Here is an 18,722-nt window from a genome sequence, read left to right as displayed (position 1 = left end):
TTTGAGCTGCCTGACATCAGAACCTGCACTCGGCTCCACTGCCTCTCCCTGACAATATTAACCATGCTTCTTCATCATTCTCGAAATTGCGCCATATTCAGGTGAACTCTTCTAACCTGAGATTTTCCCTCCTCATGAATGAAATAATGCCTGCCCTGACATTTTGGGTTGGTATGAGGATAGTGCCAAAGTTTGTGTTTGTGACAGCAGGCTAATTGCCCTATCTGTTAACTACAGTAACAAACCACACCTAGCACTATAGGGTCATGTAGTTTAAGAGTCCAGTCGTGGAGGGATTGTAATGTCCTGGATCTCAATAGGGAGATGTGTTTGTTAGTACACTTAAGATTTATACATTTCAGTGATTGTCAATTTTACCTAAAAAGTAAACAAAACAGGCCAGGCGTGGTGGCTCACGCCTGTAATCCCAGCACTTTAGGAGGCCGAGGCGGGCGGATCACAAAGTCAAGAGATCGAGACCATCCTGGCCAACATGGTGAAACCCCGTCTCTACTAAAAATACAAAACTTAGCTGGGCGTGGTGGCACATGCCTGTGGTCCCAGCTACTTGGGAGGTTGAGGTGGAAGAATCGCTTGAACCCAGGAGGCGGAGGTTGCAGTGAGCCAAGATTGCGCCACTGCGCTCGAAACTGGTGACAGAGCAAGACTCCGTCTCAAAAAACAAAGAAACAAAAAAGGTAAAGAAAATAACTGTAAGCAGATAATAAACTCTAAGGCTATGCAGAATAAGCTGGGGAAGTGTACTGATGATGTCTATAACATACTTTGAAATAAATTTTAAAACTGATATGGGCTAATGAATGGAGGGATGGATAATGGGTAGATATGTGATAAACCAAATACCGTATAATTGTAGAATCCAGATGTTTAAGATTCCCTCTAAAGTTCTTTTCTGGTAAAATCCTGGAGAACAAAAGTTTAAGCTCTGGAGTTTTGAAAATAACTTTAAAACTAGGCTAGTGGTTTGAAACTCCGCTAGTTGTGTGATCTGGAGAAATTTCTAGAATGTTCTCAAACCTCAGTTCCTCCACCTGAAAACTGGAAGATATATTGACATCTAATCTATAAACTGTGGAATAAATAAACACAAGAGTTAAGTGAACATGAATCTGTAAAGAGCTCTTCACACTGTGTGCAGACCCATTGCTCAGCACTTGTAAAGTGCTCTACCTAAATGCGCTACGGTGAATCTTCAGTAAATAGTAACTACCATGGAATGACGGAGAACATGCCTCGAATCCTTGTCAGTTGCAAAAGTTTTCTACCAGAATATCTATAATAAATCTTCCCTGATTCATTCTTCCTAAAATGTAATAAAAGTATTGGACGAATAGACATGCATATTCTTACTGTACTCTTAGTTCCTTGATCATTGATTTTAGATGAAGATATCTTACCTTACCTAGACATTATCTGTTGTAAAGAAAGGGTTCACGAGATACAGAGTAACTTTTGAGTGTTAAGAATTTAAAAGCAGTCTATTTTTTTGAAGAGCGATTGTATAGCAAGATGAAAAGATGTTTATCAGAATCCCATTTTAAACTATAATAAAAAGGCATACAAAGTATCTAAATCCAGATATTATTGGGTTTCTTTTTGAGGTGATTAAAATTTGCCTTTGTTGATAGCTCAACGTGTCTGTGCATATATGCACATATAGTAAAAGGCATTGAACTACACATATCATATGTTAGAATTGTATGATATTTAACTTATATATCAATAAAGACTTTACCAAAACACTGTTCAGCTAAGCATACAATGCAGTGAACACTATCTTTCTATTTCTCTCTCTCTCTCTCGCTTCCTCTCTCTCCCTTTCTTTCCTTTTATTTGAGGCAGAGTCTTACTTTGTTGCCCAGGCTGGAGTGCAGTAGTGCAATCTCAGCTCACTGCAGCCTCGACTTCCTGGGCTCAAGTGATCCTCCCACCTCAGCCTCCCAAGTAGTTGGGACCATAGGCATGCACCATCATGCCCAGCCCCACATGTTTCTTCTTAAACATATATTCCTGCAAATATAGCATGTATCTGTGAGATTCACTTTTAACAGTATTTTAAAGGAGAATTTTTTCTCTCAGAAATTATATTTTTCTGAGTTTAATCTACTATTTTAATACTTTATCATTTTGCATTAATCTATAAGATTATTATAAATTTCTAAAAGGCTCTCTGTGAAATATAACATTAATCTGTATGCATTAAAATGGAGACACAGGAAAGGGAAATTCCGATCCAGTTAAAAGGGTTTTTTGAAGTGACTGTTTTTAAACTAAAATCAATAGGCAATCCCCTAAATCATAGTAACTTGAAATAAAACAATTTATGGTATTTTAATGTATGAATCTATTAACTGTGTTGGCTGACTATATTTTTTTAACTAAAAATTTTACTTTTTTAAAATTTAAAATTTAGTTCTATTGCTTTTTCATATACCTCAAAAGTATTCAACAAATATTTATTTTAATAAAGATAAACAAGGAAACCCTGAGAAGGAAGAAAGCCCAGAGCTAAGATAAAATAAAATGTGGTTGAATTATTAAAATATTCTACAGTAGAATGGCCACAACTGCAAGGAGGAAGGGGAAAAAGGAAATTTCTGCAAAATTCATCAGCATTAAGTGAGTCTACAAATATCACAGGATCAGCACCCCAGACAGTCAGCTTGACCTCCAGTCTCCCCTGGTAAATCTTTTTCAAGTTTTTCTGAGTGATGTCAATGCAAAGTTTTCCCAAACTTCCTGGAAATTTTACAAGCAATTCACCAGAGATACAAAAAATATCTGGGGCCTTAGCCAACAGCATTCCTCTATGAATACTGACTCTTGATTTGCTTTTTATTTTTCTTAATTGGGGTTGAGTAATTTGAAAGATTTACAGTTAAGGAGACAAGCGAATTGTGAAACTTACCAAAATAAAATATGAAAATGTTCATCATTTCCAGCCCCACTCTGGACATGATTTTTTTTTTTCTTATATAGTAAGAGGCCAAATTTTCACACAAGCGTCGCTTTAATTAACTGTAGTGTATAATAAACCCTCAGATTAAATCTGACTGGAATTTATTAAGTGAGTGTTTTGATCCAATAGGTTAATGAGAAAACCATTATTAATGTTGCTTCAAAAAAGCGCACATTTCCTAAACTGAGAGGAAAGAAAGAAAAGAAAAACTCAAGCCTTCTTTATGTCCAAAATTCAGTCCTTTTCATTGTCAACGTTGTATTCACTGGTAGTTCTTTTTGTGTCCTCTAATTCCGTTATCTGGACATGTCTCAGTGTGAGTACCAAACAGGAGATCAGCTAAGCATTGGCCGCACCTCAGACAAAATCTCATTCTGGGTTATTAGACAGCGTCTGATGCTGCCGACTTCTTCTCTCCAGCTTAGCAAGCACAGCCTCCGGGAGAGGCTTTTTTTGGGGAAAGATCGCTCAGGAAAAACGCGTGTGCTTCTTGACGAGCCGTTCTAGGTTGGGTGTCCCTGAAAGTATATGGGGGTGGTGTCCCTTTAAGCACAAGGAAAGGGCAGGTCCTGCTGTTATCCTTGACCCTCTGACAAAATAGTCAGACGCTGTTTGTGAAAGAGCCAAGTAATTAAAAGTATCCCAGGGTTATGGTGAAATAGGGCAAGTAAAATGCGCCCCTGGATGCCGGCTCTCTTTCAGCACCAGCTCTTTTGTATTTCCTCTCAGTTTTGTTTTCTCCTTTATTTCAATTTTTCGTGGCACAGTTTCCCCTCTCCCACATTGTTCTTCTCTGCCTGTCAGTTGGTAAAATGATAAGTACCCTTATTACTGCTCGTCTAGCTGGAGGCCTCTCTGGACCGATTTGCTTCTAATCCTCAAGTTACCCTCCAACTCCTAGCTAGATTTGTTTCTCTTAATTTCAGAACAGACTGCTCATCATTAAACGTACTGTGACGGGATACAGAAATAGATAGAGTTACACAGGAAAATGACGGGACACTTTTGAGCATTTCATAAGCATTTCTCTTTAGGATGGTGTTTCTAACAGAGGGGAACGTGGGAGGTGCTTCTTGGCTATTTCTGTGTTGACCATATGTCTCTTTGAACCCCAAACAGGCTGATGGATGTGTTGTCCTGGCTTAATTAATAGTGACATGCTTTTCACTCTCAAAAGTGCTCTGAATTAGAAGGTAGACTATCATCTTATCTGTCTCTCATTGCACTGTTGAGTAACTGCTCCGTAAATAGATACATTAGCTTTGCTTTGGTTTAGAGGGTTCACAAAGCCCTTCTCTGGGTCTTCACCCTTACTTCTGTTCTTAAATTCCTACGAGTACCTCAGACTTTGGAATGGAAACAATTTCTTGCTGTCCAGAAAGTCCCCATATCTCTAAGTGGTATTAGGGAGCAAATGAATGCATGGGCCCTGTGTCAGGTATGGGGACTGGAATCTCTGTGCCATTCACAAGGTTGTGTGACCTTGGGCAAATCATCACCCTCTCCGAGCCTGTGTCATTTCCTTATTGGTAATGTACACATAATAATAATTTCTGCCCTTGATTGTCATGAGGAATAAATAATAGATGATTATAGTTACATTCTTATAGGAATCCACATATCCATCACCCACACAGAAATTTTATTAATTATTCCTATTTAAGCACAATGCCTGATAGTACAACTGAAAGTGGTTTTAAAATGATAAGAATATGTTATTTTGCTTAGACAAAATGTTACGTTTAAATACTTCGGTGGCAATTAGTTCATTTCCTCCAAACTGGGTTCATTCTAAGGCTGGTTCCTCAGGGTTGCAATCTGGCTGCAGCGGTTCAAGGCATCACGTCCACATCCAACAACATGAAGAGGCAGAAGAATGTGCTGACTCTTTCTTGTGTCTTTGAAAGGGAACTTCATGCAGAAGCCCCTCACCACATCGCTCCCTCTTCCTTGGTCTGAATTACAACACATGCCAATCCACTTGTTTATTATTGCAAAAGAAAGAAGGGGAATGAGATCCTCAAGGTAAGTTGGCCGACAAAGCTCTCCTGTGTGGAGAAAATGGGATGTCTGGTTAAATCACGGATCTGTGTGCTCACAGGAGAGTGTGGGTGTGTCCTGGGTAGATGAAGTGTGGGCAGCTGGATATCCAAATTCCAGCCAAGGATGTGGCATTAGATTGCTTCATGAATTGGAGAAAGCTCCATGCCTTTCCACTGACCTTTGTATAAAATGTTGCATTGACTTGTTAATAGTACGAGACCTCTTTTACCTGTAATGATCTGTTTGGTTTAATTTTCTCAAAACCATTACAGTCCATGGACACCCTTCCTACTTGCAGAATCTACTCTTTAGATAATGATGAACTGATGAAAGGCACGAGAAGAAGAGTTAGAAGACTTTTGTTCAAACCCAGATTCACTGCTTAGTAATTCTGACTGTCAATTCATGAAAGAAAAAGCTTTGTGAACTATAAAGAATAATATAAATCCAAATGAGCGCTACAGCCCATTTGACAAAATGCTGGGATTTAAAAAACATTTTCTTTTTTAAAAGGTCAGGGTCCCTTTAGAAGTTAGTTAGCTTAGGACTAACTTGAACTTGCAGAACTCTTAAGACTGTACCTTGAACTTGTTCTCACATCAGCTCCTTGTTTCTTCTCGGGACAGGATTATCTATAAGAAGAAAAATGGGGCTTTCGCCTAAACCCCTAGTCCCAATGCACTCGCTGAGGACCAATTATTTTCGCACATTAGCAAGCGTAACCCTGGAGCATGAGGATGTTGACATGACTTGTGTACAGGGATGAGGTTAGTAAGCGGCAGTGACATCACCTGCTGTTGCCAAGTCCCCGATCCTTCCACTGCTCCTTAGTGATTGTCCCTAGTGCCCGTTTAGGCACGACCATTGTGAAGTGACCAAGTTGTCACTACATTGCCTTGGAAGGCTTCCTATGGCAAGTGTGCGGATAACCATGAAGGGAAGGTGAGGAGTGAGACTGGGCAGCACCACATGGTCCTGAATGTCACCATCCTCATCTCTGGGAGAGACACATGGCAGAAGGACCACGACAGGGCTGGTGTACGTGTTCAGCAGTCAGCTCTGAGTCCTGGTGCTTTACGTCCCTGGACCTTGAACCTTGGCTTTCTCGTGTGTGTGTGTGTGTGTGTGTGTGTGTGTGTGTGTGTGTGGTGGAGGAGGCCAGCACAGTGAGTGTGGGATATGAAAACCAAGTAAGTATCAGCTTCCCTTCAGGGCTAGCATTCTAAAAGCTTAAGTTAACTGAAAGAGCCCCTTCTGCAGAGTTGGTGCAGATGTGGAGACAGTCGCACAGGGCAGCATCCCAGCTTCAGACAGTGGGTGGCCAAGTGGCAGTTCGTGAAAGGACAGGTGCTGGGGAGCTGGGAACCGCCACCTGTGGATGTCACCGCGGAGGAGCAACGTAGGCGAGTGGCAGCTGCTGAGAGCTGTACCAGCTGCAGGGAGGCTCCACTCGGGACCACACACTGAGGGGTGCTGCTGGTGCCACCCTGGAGTCCCAGAACTGGAGCCTGTCGTAGAGAGCAGCTTGAGCTCATGCTAAGGAGTTTCATGACTTCAAGGCTCTCAATCCTTTACTATCTGTTGTCTTTGTGGACAAAGTGCCAGATTGTTTTTTTAAATGCTTCATCTTTCATCTTTCTTTCTTCAAATTTTGAATTCCTAACACTATTTTCATAAAATCATGTGTTCTATCTTTTTTTTAAAATCTATCCTGGTAGGGGAGGGTGTTGAGTATGAACCTTGTTAAGAAATTAAACCGCATGTATTTATTCAAGAAGCTCCCGAGAAGGTCAACAAGTGACGGTCAGCTCTCAGCTGTCACTTCCTTTGTTAACATCGAAGAACTCTGCTTTTTATCCTCCTTCCCATCTTCTGGTCATTTTTCTGCTCATTAGCTACTTGGGCTTAGGGTGGGCAAGAAATAAGATGGAATTTTAAGCCTGTCAAGTTGAAGTCTAGTTAATAGCCAAGTGGAGGTAAAATGGGTGGAGAAAGGGACATGAATTCTATGCTGGGGAGAAACAGTAGCTGTGGCAGAAAAATTAGCCTAGACTTACTTTTCTTTCCCCGATGTTAGTGATTGCCCGTGACACAACCCCCCATATCTGCTATGGTGGCATCTGATTTTTCAAGATACAGAGTCAAAGATACCAGAGTTACAAGATTTTCTTCTATCAACCAAACCTCTCGGTTTATAGATAAGAAAATGAAGACTTGGGCCGGGCGCAGTGGCTCAAGCCTGTAATCCCAGCACTTTGGGAGGCTGAGGTGGGCAGATCATGCGGTCAAGAGATCGAGACCATCCTGGTCAACATGGTGAAACCCCGTCTCTACTAAAAATACAAAAATTAGCTGGGTGTGGTAGCGCGTGCCTGTAGTCCCAGCTGCTCGGGAGGCTGAGGCAGGAGAATTGCTTGAACCCACGAGACGGAGGTTGCAGTGAGCCGAGATTGCGCCATTGCACTCCAGCCTGGCGCCTGGCGACAAAGTGAGACTCTGTCTCAAAAAAAAGAAAATGAAGAGTTGACACATAAGCAGATCTACTTTCAGCCATCAGAATGGTCACCACTTATTGAATGCTAGTAAGGATCGAGGTCAGTGTTCAAGCCCTAATTTCCCTGGCTCTGACGGCATTTCCGCCATGCCATCTTGATCTGCCAAGGGTCACAGTGCTCGTGACAAATTGGGATCCATTTACTAGAGACCCCTTAAAGCAAATTCATTGTTAACCCTTTTATAAGTTATAATTTCCTTAGTAGTAAGAAGAGTATTTTTAATCTCTGTATTTCCAGGGCCATAGTTTCCCATATGAAGTACATTCTCATGAAATATTTGGTCATTTAAATGAATATTTTATATCTTCCTCAGTTAAAGATTGTAAAGTCATTTATTAAGATTGCATAATTACATGTGCCTGAATTTAGAAATATTCCTACAGTTAGTGTTGATTTAATCATCCTTTTGGATGAGATGATTTTATTACTCTGCATGAGGTTGTGTGTCCTCGGCTCTCCCTAGTTTATTTACTTAGCACCAAAGCTACTTAAAACAGTTCTTACCCTCCCAGAAGCAGATCCACAGCAAACAGCATCAATACAATTTTCCCTCCTTTGTTTTACGTGTATATCAATACCCAAAAGTATATAATTGTGGAAGTGTAAACTGCCCATAACCCTAACACCAAGTTTTTCTTTGGAATCACATCCTCATCATGATTTCAGTGTTTAACTGTCATTTCAATGCTGTGATATAATAAACTTCATTATTCCACATCATGTCACATGGCCCTGTAAGAGGGCGAGGGTGAGCAGGAATTACATAGACTCTGGAGTCAAAACATGCCTGGCTTCAGAGTTTTCCTCTGCTACAGGAAGGTTGTGCACCCAGTTTTCTTATCTGTAAATGTAGAGATTATAATCAGCCTTGCTCCAAGACAAAAACATGAATTATTTTAAAGATTAGATATAATCGCGATTAAATCCGTGAAACATACATGAAGCACACTATGTAGTACATGGCAAACACCCAATAATTGATAAATAAATAATTGGTACTCAATAAATGCTATTTCTCTACTCTTACCTTCCTGGCTTTCCCAAAGTTCTTAAAGGGGGAACAACTTGGCTGCAGCAGAACTTACAAGATAAAATATCATCTTTTTTCTTTCCTTTCCTTTCTTTGCCTCTATGCAGGTGGAAGTGTGATCTCTCTCCTGTTAGACATATTAGGAGAGAAAGGACTGGGAAACACATTTTCCATGGAGTCCTCTGTCTATTTGAGCACATCAGTCTATTCTGGCCGGGCTGGGTGAAAATGCAGCCCAACTTCTGGGACTTTTGCTTTTTTGTTCAACCCTAGAGGAAAGAGATGAGTTTTCCATCTGTTACTGGCTGTGGTGACTCTGGGCTGGGAAGTTCATGTCTCCTGAAGACACAAGCCTTTGGCTTCATCACAACAGTGCTTCCTAGGGATGCAGTCTCACCCCGGAGGCCCCAGGTGCAATGTTGGGTGCTACAGATGTGAGTGTGAATGCAGCTGATAGAAGACACAGAATGCAGAAACTCAAGCCTTGCAGCCCCAAACGCGGTCAAATTGCATGATTAAAAGAGAGAGAGAGCGAGAGAGGAGAGAGAGGAAAGAAAGAGAGAGAGAGAGAGAGAGAGAGAGAGCGCTGAATGTAATAAGGATGTAACATGCTCACTTCTCAGTGCTTGGCAGAGGCCCGCTAACCAGCTGGGCTCTACCAGGCACAGAAGAGACCAGACACTGGCTTAGGCTTCTAGAAAGAACAACTCACAACAACACCCTCTCTGGCATCTCCCCCAAAGCCTGCCTGCTTTTTAATGGGGATCACCTGGGGTTTTAGTTGAATGTCGTCAGAGGGTTGAACATCTAATCTGCTTTTGAGAAAGAGTATCCTGCACGTCGAAGGGAAGGAAACGAAAATAAAGCCGCCGGAATCCAAATAAAAGGGCTTGCATAGCAGGGGGTTCAGTGGGTTCCCAGCTTTGGGGCATGAAGCAGAAGCGGGAGCTGAGTACTTCCTGGGTAGGGGACTCGAAGAGGCAGGCTTGGCGGCCAGTGATATTACCTTCTGTTGTGTAAATCACAGTCCCTGCCAAAGGGAACTCCCTAAACAGAAAAACGACGACGAGAATTGTTCATGAAAAGCGGGGGCAGTTGGAAGCTGGGCCTTCAGGGGAATTGCTCCGCAGATACTGATGGTCCAACATTTCCAGTGTGCTGTGGTTGGATCAGACATCTTCTCCTAGCCAAGATTGCTTCCAGCAGCTGGAGGAAGAGCCCTCCTGGCCTCTCCACCTCCTCAGCATCGTTTCTCACTGGAGACCATCTGAAAGAGGAGTTTAAAATTACTAACTGTCCTTTGGGTAAATGGGTTTTACTTTTCCAGACTGAACTGCCAAAGACCTTAAGGAAATTAAAGAAAGAAAAGCAAATGCAAGCTGCCACGTCTGGTGGATGGCGCTTCTCTAATTGGGTGGCTGCATGGTTACTAATCAGAGCGGTTGTATATCCTGACGTGTGATTTATTTACCTTGGCACACAGAGTTTGGGTGCTGAGCAGCACAGCCAAATACAGCGGCAGGGCAAGGAGAACGTGAGGACGCAAATCCACGGTGAGGACTGGGTTCTGTACATCTTACAGAATTGGTTTTCCCAGAGGAGGAAAACAGGAATATTGTCTCATTCCAAAACACTCTTTAATAAAAATTGAGTGCTCACAGTCAACAATGCCTTACTTCACTTTTAATGAAAATGAAAATCAATATCCTGACACAAACCAATAACACAAATTAGAGAGCAATACTAGAAAGTTTTTCTAGGAAGATTTAGAATATGCCCTAGTTGAAAAAATACATAAGAAAAGAAAAAAAAATGATTATTTGCCATGGCTCGTCCCATTGCTGGAAAGGTGACTTGTGAAATAGAAGGTCTTCTTGGAGCTGCATGCAAAAGAGGCGGGATATTGTGAGGCAAGAACTTCCATCTTTCCTTTTTTTCTTCCTGCAGATTCCAAGTCACCCCCATACACACGCATTAAAGTAGCGTAACGTGGAAACAGCATTATTCCATCCCACTGACACACACACACACACACACCATCATTTCACACCTTTTCAAACATATACCAAAGAAAAAATATTAACAATAGTGTTTTAAGCTGGGCATGGTGGCTTATACCTGTAATCCCAGCACTTAGAGAAGTCGAGGTGGGAGGATCACTTGAGGCTAGGAGTTTGAGACCAGCCTGGGCAACATAACAAGACCCTGTTTCTACAAAAAAAATTTAAATAGTTTTTAAATAAGTATTTACTGAGGATATATTACGTTCAGAGTTGTCTTTTTTGGATATCGTTGTGGGACAGAAGTGGATAGACATAGCCATTATGATGTTACCAGTCACAGATTATTTCTTCAGTCATTCATTAAATCATTTAGCAAATATTGCTCAGATGCCTGCAATGTTCCAGGCTCCGTGCTAAAGGAAAGGCAGTCCATGTCTTACAGAGACCGTGCTGGCTGCGGAGGGAGGGGATGATCACACTGTGAGGTAGGACATGGACAAGTTGTGCAGGACACTAGGACAGCATGGAGGAGACCTCACACAGCAGCAGGGAGGGCCCTCCTGAGACAGCAGCCCTTGTGCTGTATCTTAGAGGCTGAGGCAAGGGGAGAGCAGGGGAACACCGCTTTGGCAGTGCAAGCAGAGTTTACGGACAGAACATGTTACAGATCCAAACTTCTTACTACCTGGGATGGGCAGAAATTGCTTCCTTGTAGGATCTAGTCATGATCAGTCTTAAAAGCATCGTTGTGTCTATTTGGCAGTGTCTTATTGAACTTTGAATTATCTAAAAGTCTTCTTAACACGCACGTTCTGATTCAGCAGGTCTGGGGTGGGGCCTGAGATCCTGCATTTCTAATAAGCACCCAAGAGGTAGTGCTAACCTGAATACAACACTCTGAGTACCAAGGAACCAGGTCATTCAAAACACCTATATATATATTATCCAGTTTCTAAGTATTTTAGCGAGAGGTGTTTTGGATGGCCTGGTCCCTTGGTATATATTTTAAATCCATTCAAACCCTTATGTGAGCTCCCCACAAAATAAACAAAATTCTCATGAGGCATGAGTTGGGGCAGGAAGGGAATTTAAAAAACAAAACAAAATCAACCACTCCAGCTAGATTGGCTAGTCACTGGGGCCTAGGAGACATACAGGGCAGAGGAGAAGGCCTTGGGCCCACTCACGTTGAAAAGAGTTAATAGGAATTAATACTCTCACACAAAGTCAGGACCCCCAGATGATTAAAGGAAACACGAAAGTGTGAAAAATCTTCTCATGGATACAAGGTAAAAAGGAAAAAACACTCATCTTCTTCTGTGCAGCAGTGGGAAAAAATTCTTTCCTGGTAAGTTGTACCTATTACCTTGACCTCCTATAGCTTTGCATCCCAATTTATATGTCACTGTCTTTGAATTCCAAAGCAAAGAATAACACAAACATGATCCCAAGTCAGTTATTACCCTAAAGCCAAAAGTAAACCTCACTTCCTCAAGTTAGGCCAGCCAAGAATTTCACAGATACAATTCTACTAAAGATGAGCTTACAATACGAAGTTATTAAAAATATAATATAGCATGAGCAAACGTCAGCAAATATGGTAAATAGAAGGCTTATGCCTCCAAGAACTTCAAATAATAAAGTGATTTGAAGCTATAAACTAAACATGATTAACATAATTAAAGACATCAGATAGAGGAGTATGAAAAAAACAATATCCTATGTAGTTAATATATTTGAAAAATAACCAAATATAATATTTAAAAATTATAATTTAAATTTAAAAATAATTGTGGCTACATAAGATAACAGATTAGACACAGCTGAAGAGAAAATTATTGCAGTGGAAGACAGAGCTAGAGAGGGTGAGAAATTGAGAACAGGGAGTTCCAAATGAATGTTTATATTTTTTGCGTCTAGGAGAAACATTAATTGAGAGAGAATAAAGGTGCAGAAAAAGAGAAAATATCTGATGGAGCAGAGGCCCAAAGGAGGCTGGAAGGTTGAGATTCAGCTACAAGTAGAAGGATTAACCTGGATCAGAAGAGCAACACCTTCAGGAGGTAAGAAAGTAAAAGTAAGCATGAGTCAGACTGCTTATAGGCAGGGATAAAGGAAGTTATCTATTAACTTCACATTTTACTGTGAACTAAAAATGATTTATTCAACACACAATACGTGCCAGGTCATTTTGTTAAAGCTTCTCATATACTACCACATTGACTCTTTATTCTTAAAGACAGATGTAAGTATTAGTATTATCTTCATTTTACAAGAGAGAAAACTAAAGCCTGGCCTGTTAAGTAAGTTACTTAAGGATCCACTGACTGTAAGTAAGTGAAAATAAAAAGATTCAAATTCAGTCAGTCTACTGTATAGGAAGGAGCATAAGCAGGTTGTATGCTGAGTAGGAGAGAAATGGAAGAAGAGGGCAAGAGAATAGGGAAACCACCAGAAAGGAGCAGCAGAGAGAAAGCCAGAATTGCCGCCTAAGTAAAGATGGCTCAAATGAGGCTTGCGGACAATGCGTTTTCTGCAGAATCCTTTCTTTGAGGATACCAGTGGAAGACTATGTTAGATACAAACTCTTTTTAGAGCTATTAGTAATGTTTTTGGACATTATGATCAGTATAATCTCTTTGTAGCGCAAATTTTCAGTACCCATTGACGTTGAAGCATACAACCCTATGACACGGCTGATGCAGAAATTTTTTTCTACCCAAGATAATTTTTTCTCATGGCACAAGGAGATGTCTACAGAGAACGCACAGATATTTCCACTGCTTTTAGCCTGCTTTCCTGTATATTCTATTTGTAGTACCCACAGAACCGTGGTGGAATCTCAAATCACGTGGTAAAAATACAATCCCCAATTTCACAGTAATCCACCCTACTCCCCACCTGCAACTTTTTCCTAGAACAACACCAATTTCAACCAAGCGGTCACTCTCATGAGATACCAACTTTTGTTCTAACCTGTACACTTTTCTCCATGTTCTGCAGTCCTGTCTACCTCCAGGCTCCTGCCTGGCCTCTAGTGGTGGCCTCCCACGGGTCCCTTGGTTTCTACAGTTCCTCATTTAAATTCTCAGAGCAGTTAGTGTGAACCTTTTTTAAAGAAGACTATTTTTAAGTGTAGTTTTAGGTTCACAACAAAATTAACAGGAAGGCGCAGAGATTTCCCACCTACCCCTCCCCCTGCGCATGCAGAGCCTCCTCTCTTCTCAACAACCCCCACCAGAATGGTACATTTCTTACCACTAATGAGCCTACCTTGACACACCATTTTCACCCATAGTCCACGGTTTACATTAGGGTTCACTCTTGGTGGTGTACATAATATGTGTTCGTACAAGAATATAATGACGTGTCCCCTGCTAGTATCTTACCCAGTATTTTTGTTGCCCTAAAAAATTCTCTGTGCTCTGCCAATTTATGTCCCTCTACTCCTTACCCCCTGGGAACTACTGATCTTTTTACTGTCTCTGTAATTTTGCCTTTTCCAAAATGTCGTATACCGAAATTGCACCATATGCAGCCTTTTCAAATTGCGTACTTTCTTAGCCATATGCATTTCAGGTCCGTCCGTGTCTTTTCGTGGCTTGATAGAACATTCCTCCTTGAATCATACTCCATTGTCTAGATGTACCGCAGTCTATCCATTCACCCCCTGAAGATCTCGGTTGCTTGCAAGGTTGTCAGTTATAAATAAAGCTGCTATGAACTTCTATTTGCAGGGTTTTGTGCAAACATAAGTTTTCAAGTCATTTGTATAAATATCCAAAAAATGCAATTATTAAATTATATGATAATCGTGTTTAGTGTCGTGAAAAACCACCACACTGTCTTCCAAAGCACCGTTTTGCATTCCCATCAGCAATGACTGACAGCTGCTCTGGCTCCACGTCATCCACTAGCATTCAGTGTTGTCTGTGTTCCAGATTTTGGCCATTTGAATATGTGTGTAGTGGGATCTCATTGTTTCGGTCTGTATTTATCTAATGACATAGGATTTGGAGCTTGTTTTCATGGGTGTATTTGCCATCTGCATATCTCCTTGGGTGACACATCTGTTTTTAGTTGGGTTGTTACTGTAAACTTTTCAGAGTCTTAACTAGATCATGACATTCCCCTGATGCAAACTCTCCAGTAAATTCACATGACGTATCAAATAAAAAGCAACTTTTTCTCTGGTCTATTAACCCATGCTCAACTTACCCCTGCCTATCCTTTAGCAATGGATTATTCTCCAGACCCATTGGCTTTATTTCTGTTCCTCAAAGCCCGCTGCTTGTTCTTGCCCATCGTTGGGGTTAAAATGAGGTCCTGAGGACACGAAATATACAGCACCAAGGTGCCTCCTCTCAGGGGCTGGCTCTGCACTCACACAGTCCTGGGGCTCAGTGCTCCTTAGGAGTAGGATGCCCAGGTGCGAAGGGCAAGGCGCTGCCCACTCTGAGGCTCCTGCAAGTTCAGGGTCAGCCTGAGAGAGTGAGTGCTTTTTATTCGATTAGTGAAAAGTAATTGCTGATTTTACCATTATTTTCAATGGCAAAACCACAATTGCGTTTGCACCAACCGAATACATTTTAGTTTCCTAGATTATTACCAGTCATCCTGGTCCAGATCCTACCCCTGTGTATTTGCTTAAGGGGATCTACCTGTGCCTTTTCTCTGCTCATTTTTTCCCCTGTTGCGTTTTCCCTGTTCATTTTCCTTTGATTGGCTCCTAAATTTTCAGACCTGCGTTCAAATGCTAGCTGCCATAGCCCAGGACTCCCAGACATACTCACATGCTGTGCAGAGTCGCCCATGCGTTCTTTTTTCCGCCTCTCTCTCCTTCAAACAACTATCCCTACTGGAAATGATCTTTTTTTACAAATTTGTTCAGGTTTTTATTGTTCTCCTGACAAAATGTGAGTAAGGGGAAACGGTTTGAACACTGAAAGATGCGGCTTGTGGAATCAGATTGGAATACTGACTTCCTGGAAACAATTGTTTCCAATCCTGCTGCTGGAATATGTGATCTTCCAGAACCTGAGCTGGGCTTGGGGACCAGGAGTGTATAAGTGATCATATCAAAGTTCATTCCAGCTGCAGGTGATGTAGAGAATATTGCCTGGATTTGGGCTTGGGAAGTGGGGGATGGGAGGGACTACAAAGGGGTCTCCTTTGAAAATAGTAGGATAAGAGCCAATTTTGGAATCTTCATCTTATTCTAGAGAATTTGGCTGGGCTGGGGAGGGGGATGGGGGGTATGAGAAGAAATAACCAAGTTAAGGAAACAGATGGTTACAACGACAGTTAAAAAAGTGTGGCTGAATATTTGAGGCCCCTCAGAGCAAAAAAGTTATAAATGTAACCTGTGCCTCAGAGGGACACAAGAGGCTTAGTAGGCAAAAATCAACCTGCTATATTATCTGCCTTGGAGTTCAGGGATGGGGTGAGTGGGTGTGTGCTTGCCTGTGTGTGTGTACGTGTCTTGAACAACTCAAACTGTTTTTTCTCAGCTCTCAGACCACAACAACAAACACAGAAGACTCCTGTGACCAAATGTTGAAGGAGTGGTTCCCACACACCAAGCAAGTCATCGTTTCTGCAGCAGACACCAGCTGGAAGTCCTCTGATTCAGTTCTGAAGTTACCTGCCTGGTAACTTCACACCTTGAAAGCTGGGTCCCCCGCGACGGCCCCTCCCTCATCGCACCATCAAAAGTCGGGACCTCTGGATCTTCTGACGGGCTTCAAGTTAGGGCCCCATGACCCCCTCTTTAGGCTTGATTGATTTGCTACAGTGGCTCTGATAACTCAGGGAAACAGTTATGGTTACCAGTTTGTTATGAAGGCTATTACAAAGGATGCAGATGAAGAGATGCATAGGGCAAGGTATGGGGAAGGGCATAGAGCTCCCATGACTTCCTGGGTGTGCTGCCTTTCATTAACCTCCATGTGTTCAGCTGCCTGGAAGCTGTCCCAGACCGGACCTTTTGGGATTTTATGGAAGCTTCATTGAGCAGGCAAGACTGATTAAACCACTGCACATTGGTCATCAACCCAACTTTCAGCCCTTCTGCCCTCCTTTGGCTTGGGGAGTGGGGCTGGAAGTCCCAATCCTCTAATGAGCCCTTATTCTTCCTGGTGACCAGCTCCCATCCTGAAGCTACGACCTAGGGATCGCTAGCCATCAGTCAATCATTGGCATACAAAAAGACATCATTTAAGAGGTTCCAAGGATTTTAGGGTTTGTATGCACACAGGAAAGTGGGACTGAAGAATAATATATATTCCACAATACCACAGTGTGTCTGTGTTGCTTCCCCAGAACATTGCCTAGACAACCTAGAGCTATATTAGGAACTTCAGAGGGCCCCAGGTCTTAAAATAACTGTAGTGGGCTGGGCATGACGTCTCATGCACCTGTAATCCCTGCACTTTGGGAGACTGAGGTTGGTGGATTACGAGGACAAGAGATTGAGTTCATCCTGGCCAACATGGTGAAACCCTGCCTCTACTAAAAATACAAAAATTAGTTGGACGTGGTGGCATGTGCCTGTAGTCCCAGCTACTTGAGAGGCTGAGGCAGGAGAATGGCTTGAACCTGGGAGGTGGAGGTTGCAGTGAGCCATGATCTCACCACTGCGCTCCAGCCTGGCAATAGAGTGAGACTCCATCTCAGGGAAATAAGAAAAGACAGAAACATATGGAAAAACATTCCATGTTCATGCATAGGAAGAATTAATATGGCCACACTGCCCAAAGGCATTTATAGACTCAATGCTGTCCCCATCAAGCTACCGTTGACTTTCTTCACAGAATTAGGAAAAACTACTTTAAATTTCATATGGAATCAAAAAAGAGCCCATTTAGCCAATGCAAAAAGAGCAAAGCTGGAGGCATCATGCTACCTGACTTCAAACTATACTACAAGGCTACAGTAACCAAAACAGCATGGTACTGGCACCAAAATAGAGATGTAGACCAATGGAACAGAACAGAGGCCTCAGAAATAATGCCAAACACCTACAACCATCTGATCTTTGACAAACCTGACAAAAACAACCAATGGGGAAAAGATTCCCTATTTAATAAGTGATATTGAAAAGCTGACTAGCCATATGCAGAAAACTGAAACTAGACACACCTTTCTTACACCTTATACAAAAATTAACTCAAGATGGATTAAAGACTGAAATGTAAGACCTAAAACCATAAAAACTCTAGAAGAAAACCTAGACAATACCATTCAGGACATAGGCATGGGCAAAGACTTCAGGAATAAAATACCAAAAGCAATGACAACAAAAGCCAAAATTGACAAATAGGATTTAATTAAACTAAAGAGCTTCTGCACAGCAAAATAAACTATCAGAGTGAACAGGCAACCTACAGAATGGGAGAAAGTTTTTGCAATCTATCCATTTGACAAAGGACTAATACCCAGAATCTACAAGGAATGTAAACAAATTTATAAGAAAAAAAAAAACCATCAAAAAGTGGGCAAAGGATATGAACAGACACTTCTCAAAAGAAGATATTTATGCAGCCAACAAGCATATAAAAAAGGCTCATCATCACTGGTCATTAGAGAAATGCGAATCAAAACCATGATGAGATACCATCTCATGCCAGTTAGAATGACAGTCATTAAAAAGTCAGGAAACAACAGATGCTGGAGAGGATGTGGAGAAATAGAAACGTTTTTACACTGTTAATGGGAGTGTAAATTAGTTCAACCACTGTGGAAGACAATGTGATGATTCCTCAAAGAACTAGAACCAGAAATACCATTTGACCCAGCAATCCCATTACTGGGTATATACCCAAAGGATTACAAATCATTCTGTAACGACACATGCACATGTATGTTTATTGCTGCACTGTTCACAATAGCAAAGACTTGGAACCAACCCAATGCCCATCAATGATAGACTGGATAAAGAAAATGTGGTACATATACAGCATGGAATACTATGCAGCCATAGAAAAGGATGAGTTCATGTCTTTTGCAGGAACATGGATGAGCTGGAAACCATAATTCTCAGCAAACTAACCCAGGAACAGAAGACCAAACACCACAGTTTCTCCCTCATAAGTGGGAGTTGAACAACGAGA

General features: G+C 41.7%; 1 long non-coding RNA gene across 1 annotated transcript; it reads left to right on the top strand.

Moving 5' to 3' along the window:
- The first annotated feature begins 6,723 nt into the window (after positions 1 to 6,723).
- On the top strand, positions 6,724 to 17,123 carry LOC116537498. The gene is made up of 2 exons (XR_004263152.1): positions 6,724 to 7,291; positions 17,057 to 17,123. It is a non-coding gene; the product is annotated as an uncharacterized LOC116537498 (long non-coding RNA).
- Positions 17,124 to 18,722: the final 1,599 nt, after the last annotated feature.

This window comes from Sapajus apella, unplaced genomic scaffold (assembly GCF_009761245.1).
Source record: "Sapajus apella isolate SASKATOON/1434 unplaced genomic scaffold, GSC_monkey_1.0 scaffold111, whole genome shotgun sequence".
Classification (NCBI taxonomy): domain Eukaryota; kingdom Metazoa; phylum Chordata; class Mammalia; order Primates; family Cebidae; genus Sapajus; species Sapajus apella.
This window is presented reverse-complemented; position numbering and strand designations above follow the sequence as displayed.